Raw genomic sequence first — 8,894 nt, 5'->3', positions numbered from 1 at the left:
ACTCTGTTACAGGAAATAGGCCAGGTTCTTATTTGCTATTACAATATTTTGGCAATGTTGAGGGATCTCATAGTGGGTATAAATTATATTTACACACACCCTGTGCCTCTGTAACGCTGAGTGCTGTTAGCATCCAGTAAGAATAATGTCTCTGCTATGGTATTTTACAGGCACTGAGCCCGACAGAGAAGGGTGGAGACTGGTAATATCACAGTGAAAGAAAAGAGGAGGGAATACCAGACAAAGTATTTAATGGGATAATATGAAGCATTGTGCAAGACTCACAAAATCTCTAGAAGTGAAGGGTTAAATCTGGATTTGCAAGAATACGCTTAATGTTGCACAGCTAAACTTTAAGGCATGCTGCCATCTAGTGGCAATTACAACCTCAGCAGGGCATACTTGTTCATACAATGCAGGAAGAGAAACATGATTTACGCTCTGAAAATAGGATTTAAAATAATGTAATAGCCTGCATCCGCAGTTGAGATCTGGAAAGCCCATGCTTAGCTGCCATCACAATCCAGAGCATCCTGAATTCCCTACTAAAGCAAATCATGCTTTGGTTCTTAAGTGCAGGTAGATACCCAGTATGTGAAGTAGGCACCTGCTCTGCCTCCTTACTCCCACACAAATGCATCAAACATGGAAATGGGGCGGTGAAGGTGCTCAAGGGACATCTCACACACAGCCATTCTCAGGAAATCTTGGTCCACAGCTTTCTTGAAAGACCCATATCAAACCTCCCCAGAGTTGCCATAATGACCAGACTACAGGCTATTCTGAGAAGGCAGAGGTGAGCATGGTTCTATATCCTGGTAATCCGGACCCCCACCCTGTGGAAGGAGGCCTTGGATTGGGTCCCAAGCTTTAGTCATTTTATACATTGTATGTTAAACAGTCATTGGAAGAAATGATCTTGAGAACAGGAACTAGAACCCAGGTCTTCCTCTTTCCTGCTAAGTGTGCTTAAAAACCAGGCTCCAGGGTCATGCTCTCTCAGGGCTTTGCAACACATTGCACTTTCAGCTGCTCAAACGTGTTAGTACTAGCTCAAGTTTGAAGCAGTTGCATCTTAAGGCTGAAAACCTTTTCTGACTGTCCCCCACCTGCACAGCTGTGACTTGCCTCTAGAGGGCTGGCAAGCAGAGGCCTGACTATGAGCTACAGCTATGAGTTGCCACTACAGGGCTTGTGAGCCAAGACAAGTTTCTATCCCTGCTATAGGTGAGGGGTCTGAGAGATGGGGTGAGGGTGGACACATGAAGCAGGAGCAGAAAGTTAATGTGTTGGAAGTAAGTAATGAAATGAGAGGTGGAAAGGAAATGGGGGTGGGGGAAGCGTGGTGAAAGTAAGGATAAAATAAAAAGAATTAAAAAAAATAAAAAATAAAGACGAAGTAAATTACAGAAGATCTCATGTTTAAATAAATTGGGATTTGGGATTGGAGTGTGAGAGGTGTTGGTTATGTTCCTCGAGGTGGCTGGGAGCTGGGAGTGGTGAGGGGAGAAACTTTTGGGGGAGCTACTGCCCCTGTCTCATGAAGGAGGCCCCAGCTCATGGGGATCCAATTCAGTCCCTTACCTTGTTCCCCCAAGCCCCTAGATCCCACTTTTCGACCCATCCATCGCCTCTAGCTGGCATGTGCTCTTCAGGCTGCTTGCACACAATTGTTCCCCTAGGGATGGGAAGATCACACCTCTGGGGACACAGAGGGGAAGTTGGCTTGGTGCCAGAACTGCACCCTGGGCAATAGAGTTCAGGGAGCGGAAAGTTTGTCCACACAGAGCAGGAAGCTGGTGGAGGGGACACTGCATCCTGGGAGGGTGGAGGACTGTAACTTGGGTCGCTCATCTGTATGGAGTGGCCACTCATTGATGGGTCATGAACTGGGTAACACGGATTAGAGAGAAACCTGCCCTGGAGCGGCATAACTAAGTTACCTAAAGAGTGCTTAAAACTTGTTTCAGGTGTTAATGTGTGGACAATCCAGGGATTAAGAGCTCCAGGAGTCACCTAAAATTAATGTCTAACAAGGCCCTTAGAGAGAGGGAGAGACTAAGGATATTCAGAGGTTGCCTAGTGCTCCACACAAAAAAGGTTTTATTAGTTCTTCTCATTCATGTATGCATGTGTTTATTGAACCAGGTAGTCACTACATGGGATCAGGACTAGCCACATAGCCCTCTCCTCCACCTCACCCCTGGATGGGAAAATGGGGACTGTGGAGGAAAACCATAGCCTCCATCAAGCCACCTGGCTAGGGGAAAGCTATCAATGCTTGGGGAAAAGAGTACCAGGCAACCTGGGAAAATTTCAATTAATCTTGAGTAACCATAGTTAATTGAAGTTTCCCCTGGCTTTTGCCTAGCTTTGGGTGAAAGGTTCAGCTGTCTCCAAGGAAGGCTGACGGGGGGCTGGGCTCGGCTTGGGGACTCGACACTTGCCAACACCTTCCCAGCCTGCCTTCTCGGCCAGGACAACAACACAGGCCAGTGGAGGGTGACCCAGACACAGGGGAAATGCAGCCAGCTCCCTGTGCCTCAGTTTCTCCATCCCAAAACAACCCTCACCTTTCCCTGCAGTGGCCAGCCCCTTATGCCTCAATTTTCCCAGACTCTGCCTTTCCCCCCCACCCATGGCTGTCCTCTGTGTCTGTTTCCCTATCCCAGGTGGCCCAGCCCGTCCTTGCCTTTCCCTCGTGTGGCTGGCCCCCTATGCCTCAATGTCCCTGTCTCAGTCACCTCTTACCTTTCCTCACCATGTCCAGCTCTCCATGCTTCAGTTTCCCCATCCCAGCCAAACCTCACCTTTTCTTTCTGGAGCCAGCACCCCCACGGCTCAGGTCCCCAGTCCCAGGCAGCCTTCACCTTTCCCCACTGTTGGTGGCCTATTGTGCCTCAGTTTCCCCACCCCAGCAAGCATGACCCCTGCTGACCTGATCTCTCCCCCCTCCCCCCCGGCCACAAGTCTGATCCCAGTTCATTAACACATGAGGAATTCTCTAGTCTTTTTTTCTTTTATTTCGCTTCAAATATAAATACTTTACCTACATTTAAAGGATTTATTCTGCAATACAAAGGGAACCAAAAAGGCCTGCAGAAGGAAGCCACAGCCCCCATGTTTCTCCACCTACTGGCTCCATGTGCCAATACAGGTCAAAGACGGTATTGAACCTTAAAAAGTGAACATATTCCAACTGTAACATCACATAACATTCCACAGATTTAGTATGGCCAAAGGGTAATCTGTAGCAGTGCCTTAAGATATGCGCGGGATGTTTGTATGTAGCTCTATCCTCTCTCCTAGTTCAGGCGAAGGCTTTTCTCTACAACTTTCTCAAACAAATATAGCCTTGGAGCCAAAATTTCTAATTCCTGTTGCTACAGATATGTCCATATCCAGTGTTCACCATTTTTGTGTACAGGCCCTCCATTTTAAATAGGTTCTTTAAAATAAAAAAACATGTTTTTTCCTCCTCCCCTTCCCCCCACACCCCCCGATCTCTTTGCTGTTTCTTGAAACTCTTTCTTCTCTGAAAATCAAGTAACCAGACTCCCTCCTCTCCAGGTTCTGCTCATTTTCCTAACCAGAGCAATCCAGATTCAAAAGGTGTGCGCCAAGTAGGTTAGCTAAGGCCTTTGGCACTCTGACTATTGTACTGCTTATGCTCATTTGTCAGCCTGAAAATGCATGTAAAGGAGTCTAAAGGCATACCTATCCCAATGCTGTAGTGCTCCTGGAAGCCAAGTTCTCCATTAGTCTCTCCACTGCACAAGACCAATCCCAAAGGTGAGGCAGGGAAACCACTCTGACAGCATCATGTCCCATCAAGTTCAAGCACTTGAAGATCAATATCTTGAGCGTGGCACCTTCTAAGGCCCTTCACTGCCCCATCTGCAGGACTGATGTACATGGAACAGATGAGGGTGGACAGGGCGTGTATGTGAACACCACAGAAATGGTATAGAAATGCCCTCAGTTGATCTTAAATGTATTCAAAGGACCAAAAAGATCCCCTTAAACAGAGAGAACTTGGTTTATATGGATAATATTCTTGTGCAGAAGCCACAATTTTGATTTTGGGAAGGAATGATCCATAGCTGTAGTGCCAAGCATGAAGTCACACTTGTTGCTAAGCGAACAAAGAGGAGCAGCAAACTTTTGTGATGTCTCAAAAGAAGAAAATAATTGTTCCAGGTGAACAAAATTAATGAAGTGTTTCAAAGATAGTCCTTAATGAGTCTTTTGGGACCAAAAGATAGCACTCTCTACAAGGGCTGATGCAATTCCACCTTCACAGGGTGCATTGGCAATGCACAGTTAATTCTAGCTCTCTAATTCTCCATCGTTCTGACAGCACTGTTAAATGCCAGCCTGTGTGAGGCCTTCTTTGTTTTAAAAATTAACTACAGAAAGGTGCATGGTTGGATGCTTTTTATCTCACCTCTGCCTCCTGCAAGCCTGGGCCCCTTTACTCAAAGTGCCAGCAAAGGGGCCTCTAAATTATTCAACATTGTAATATGAACAAGCCACTTCAAACAACCAGCATCTCAATACTCCCAGCTGCAAAAGAGGGGTGGTAATTCTCACTTAAATGGCCAAATGTCTTAAATCTCTGGCTGAGATGCCTGACTTTTTTCCTTGAAGAATCATAGAAAAGTAGGGCTTGACAAGACCTCTGGAGGTCACCTTGTGCAACCAGTCTCACCAACCAGTTTTCTACATTTAAGTAAGTCAAAGAAAGATGTTGCAAGGGTCTTGACTTTCTCTGGAATTAACATAGTGATCCTGGGGATTGGACTCAATGACCTCCCAAGGTCCCTCCCAACCCTAACTTTCTATGATTCTATAATAGAGGCCTTCACATTTTCTGTCACATGAACAGCAGCCTTTGTCTGCCCCTTTCTGACAGAATCTATTGCTTTATTGAGGACCTTTGCTTCTAAATCAGGTGCACAGGTAAAGAGGAGGAGAAAAGGGGAAAAGAAGAGGGAGTGGGGAGAAAGAAAGGGAGAGCTCTTCAAATACGGTCTCCTACCAGCTAAACTAGAAAGCTTTTCAATCTCTATATCCATTATTGATATGGCATGGACCTCTCCCTCAGAAGTCACGGGCTCCAATGCTGAATCTGGCATTTTCATTGAAGTTTGCTAGTAGTTTTCAAATAGTTAGGCTATGCAAAGATTGTAGTTATGGGAAGAAAAAGGCTAATGACATTTTTTTCAGACTTCTAATACCCTATTTTATCACATACACCATCTCCCCAAATAAGACATGTGCCTTATTTTTGAAAGGCAGAATGTAGAAAAAAAAGATTTTTCCAGAGTCATGGCTGACTGTGTGACATAGAGTAAGTTCTCTTGAAACCACAGAGTGTCCAGGAAATGTGGTATCCCTGTAGAAAGTCTGGGTAAGGCAGCAGGAACTTACTGCTGTGGCACAAGGAAATTCCTGCTGTTTCATCTTGACCATCTCTTGGGATGCCACACTTCTTTGATACTATGACCGGTAAAGACATTACACTTTTACTGGTATGAGTGATTGGAAATCAATCTATACCCGTTACAGAACTGAAGTTTGGCACACATCAGCTGGCTTAAAAATGGCAGAACCTAGTCTAAGATAGATCTGGATCAATGTGCACTCAACCTTAATTGATTTAGGTTAGACTGGTGAATCAAGCTTTTGTACCAGATCTGTTTTCAGGAGGACTTACTCTGCATCATACAAGGTTAGGTCCCAGCCCCTTGCAAGGGCAGTAGCAAGACTGTTAGTTCTTTACTGCAAGTAGTCCTTTATGTAAGTTCCTGAAAATAAAGTGGTGTGTCCAAACCACGAACCTCATCAACATACTACCGGTAGCACACTTGTTGCTTCAGGCACAGTCTGAGGGTTCACATACGACTGTATCCCTTCTGCTAGCTAAGCCAGAAAGAAGCACCAGCTCTCTTGCCAGCTTCTTTCTGTTCCAGTGACAAAAGTACCCTCAGGTTTCCCTCTTCAGACATGCACCCCAATTTTGAGAGTGTGATTTTTGGGGAAAGGTGCATTCATATGTTAATGTTATGTGAGTAAATCTAGTAATGTCTAGGTGAACAGGTTTGGGCAAAATGTTAGGGACCAGCTGTAAATGTATTCTGGCTAGGTCACTCTACTTAGAAATGTATTCTTTACCAGAAGCCTCAAGTGCAGAGGATGACATCCTGTCTTCACTGAAGTTAATATGAAATTTGCTATTTATTTGAATAAGGTCAGGGGATTTATTAAATGTGGTTAGTAAAAGAATACAAGTTATGCCCCAATGCCCACATTAGAATCCCTTTTTTTAGTATTGCTTCAGTGTCTGCAATGGCACCAGTTTCAGCCATGAAGGAATTGACAATATATCAGGAGAGGCTCCTTTTGGGGTATTTCAGATGTTTTTTGGAATATTTCTTAGTTTTCAAACAAAAAATAGCTTCATTTCTGACACATGCCAAATATCCTATGCAGGATTTATTTCAGGAAAATCTTTCCTTCTGCAAGATTTCAGAGGAAGATGCTTTCAGGCAAAAATGTTTTGGACAAGAATTGAAAGTAGAACTAACCAAAAAGAATGTATGTGGTTTCCTTCCAATTTAAATGTGTTTTACTCTGAAAAATGACTGTGTAGCTATAGTTCCATCTTACTAAATGTATTTAATTCCTTTATTCAAAGTCTGCTACATTCAGAAGCATTTTTTCTCCGTTATTACTTTTTTAGTTTAACAATCCCAGAACACTTCTAAAGAAATTAAGGAAATACTTTTTTAAAGAAAGTCCCTTTTCACATTCAACTCATGCTTTTTTAATCCAAGGCTTTTGGTGTTCTGCAGAAAGAACATATTCCTTTTTAGTGCTGATTTCAGTGTATGTCTCTGAAAACCTCTTTGAACTTCTCATTCCTGAGAGTCAAAATGAAGGGGTTCAGGAAAGGTGTCAGGACAACTGTAAACAGGGCCACAACTCAGTTGATGTCTAAGGCTTGGCTCTTATCAGGCCTCACGTAGATGAAGATGGTGCTACCATATCCAATTGCTACAAGAGTGATATGGGAGGCACATGTGGAGAACGCCTTCTGATGCCCATCAGAGGAGGAAATCTTCAAGACAGCAATGATTATGAAGAAATAGGACAAAATGATCAGGAGCAAAGTGGTTACAACAAAAAACAAAGAGAAGAAGAAGTCAGTGACCTCAATGTGCCGTGTTTCTGAGCACAACAGTTTCAGCAGTGGTGCACTGTCACAGAAGAAATGATTGATGACTTTTTGCCTGCAGAAATTCAAATGAGTTTTCTGAACGGTTGGGGAAATGATGGAAAGGAACCCAGTCATCCAAGAGCCCACAATAAGTCAGCTGCAAACACGACTGCTCATGATGGTGGCATAGCGTAGAGGCAGGCAGATTGCCACATAGCGGTCGAGTGCCATAGCAGTAAGAATGAGGAACTCTGTAGACCCCAGAGAGAAGTACAAGTAGGACTGGGTGAGGCAGCCAGCAAGAGAGATGGTATTGTGTGCAAAGACCAGATCAAACAGCATCCTGGGGACCACAGTGGAGGTGACCAGGATCCCCATTATGGAGAGAAATCACAGAGGAAAAAGTACATGGGTGTGTGGAGGCGAGAGTCAGACCATGACACAGTAATGATAACCATGTTTCCGGTCAGTGTCAGCAGGTAGGTGGCAAAGAAGATGATGAAAACGCCAGTGCGATACTCACACAGGTTTGGGAACCCCAGGAGAATGAATTCCCTCATGACTGTGTGATTTCCAATCCTGTGTGTATCCACTTCAGCCATTACCTGTGGGCAAAGAAGGAAAAGAAGAAATGAAGGTGAATAGGAAGGATACCTGTGTGACAGCAGTCACCCACTCAGCTGTTAATTGGCCCTTTTGGCACCTCTCCGCTGTTTTCTTTCACCCCTCACTCTCAGATGATGTTGAAATGAATAGTGGGAGGCAGATGTCTTACCAATGGGTCAAAATGACAGAAGTTTTCAAGGTCCTCCTTCCCTACCCCTGGCCTGTCACCGCCGATCGATGTTCTCTGGGCAACAAGCTTTAGCTTGGATGCTTCTCCTAGCCTCCCTCTTTATGTGGACCTCTTTTGGTCGTTTTTTTTATATAGACAATGGATTAGGCTTGAAACCCCTTGCTGTCCCCTTCCCAGGGGCAATGTATGTTGAACCACTCTCCTTTTGAGGAGGAACAAAATTCCTCTTCTATGAGGGCTGGCCCCAGTTGTGCATGCCTGCAGCACATGCTGCTTAACTCCTTTGGTGTCAGGCCAGCCTTTTTTCCAGACATGGAGGTTCTTGATGGTTGCCTTTCCTGACTGGATTCAGCTCAGGGAGTGAGCATAGCAGGGGATGAACTTTGCTCCCTGCTACAACCTGTCACAAGGCAACACTGACTGTGCAAGGGCAATTATGACATCCTGCAAGGAAATAGAGGCTGTGGCAGATGTCTACAAAAGGCTGCTTCTGGGTTTTGCTCTTCCTGATCAGGCACGAATCAGGAATTTTCCTGCATGCATACTGAGGGCCGGCCAGTTAATCAATGATAAATGTATGTTACACAGAGGATCATTGTTTTTTCTCTCACACAGGGTGACTTTATTGGAGTACTAGTAGTAGCAGCAAGAGCAGCAGTACCATCACTGTCAATATTTATTTACACTGATTGTCTAAATGAGGAATAGGATTTTTACAGCAAGCAGAAAAAATAAAAAAGGGGTATTACCATGCTAGGGTAATTCCTATTCTTAGTCTCCTGCAAAGACACAACCATTTTCCTGAGGAGTTTGCCTTTAATTGCAATATGCCACACTGCAAGTCCAAGGGATTTGCACCACAAAGTATATCATTTA

At 44.4% G+C, this 8,894-nt stretch overlaps 1 pseudogene; it reads right to left on the bottom strand.

The window, feature by feature from the left end:
* Positions 1-6,886: 6,886 nt before the first annotated feature.
* On the bottom strand, positions 6,887-7,824 carry LOC106738693 (olfactory receptor 6V1-like; annotated as a pseudogene).
* Positions 7,825-8,894: the final 1,070 nt, after the last annotated feature.

This window comes from Alligator mississippiensis, chromosome 4 (assembly GCF_030867095.1).
Source record: "Alligator mississippiensis isolate rAllMis1 chromosome 4, rAllMis1, whole genome shotgun sequence".
NCBI classification, from domain to species: Eukaryota; Metazoa; Chordata; order Crocodylia; family Alligatoridae; genus Alligator; species Alligator mississippiensis.
Note: the sequence above shows the minus strand (reverse complement) of the source record. Positions and strands in the feature narration are given on the sequence as shown.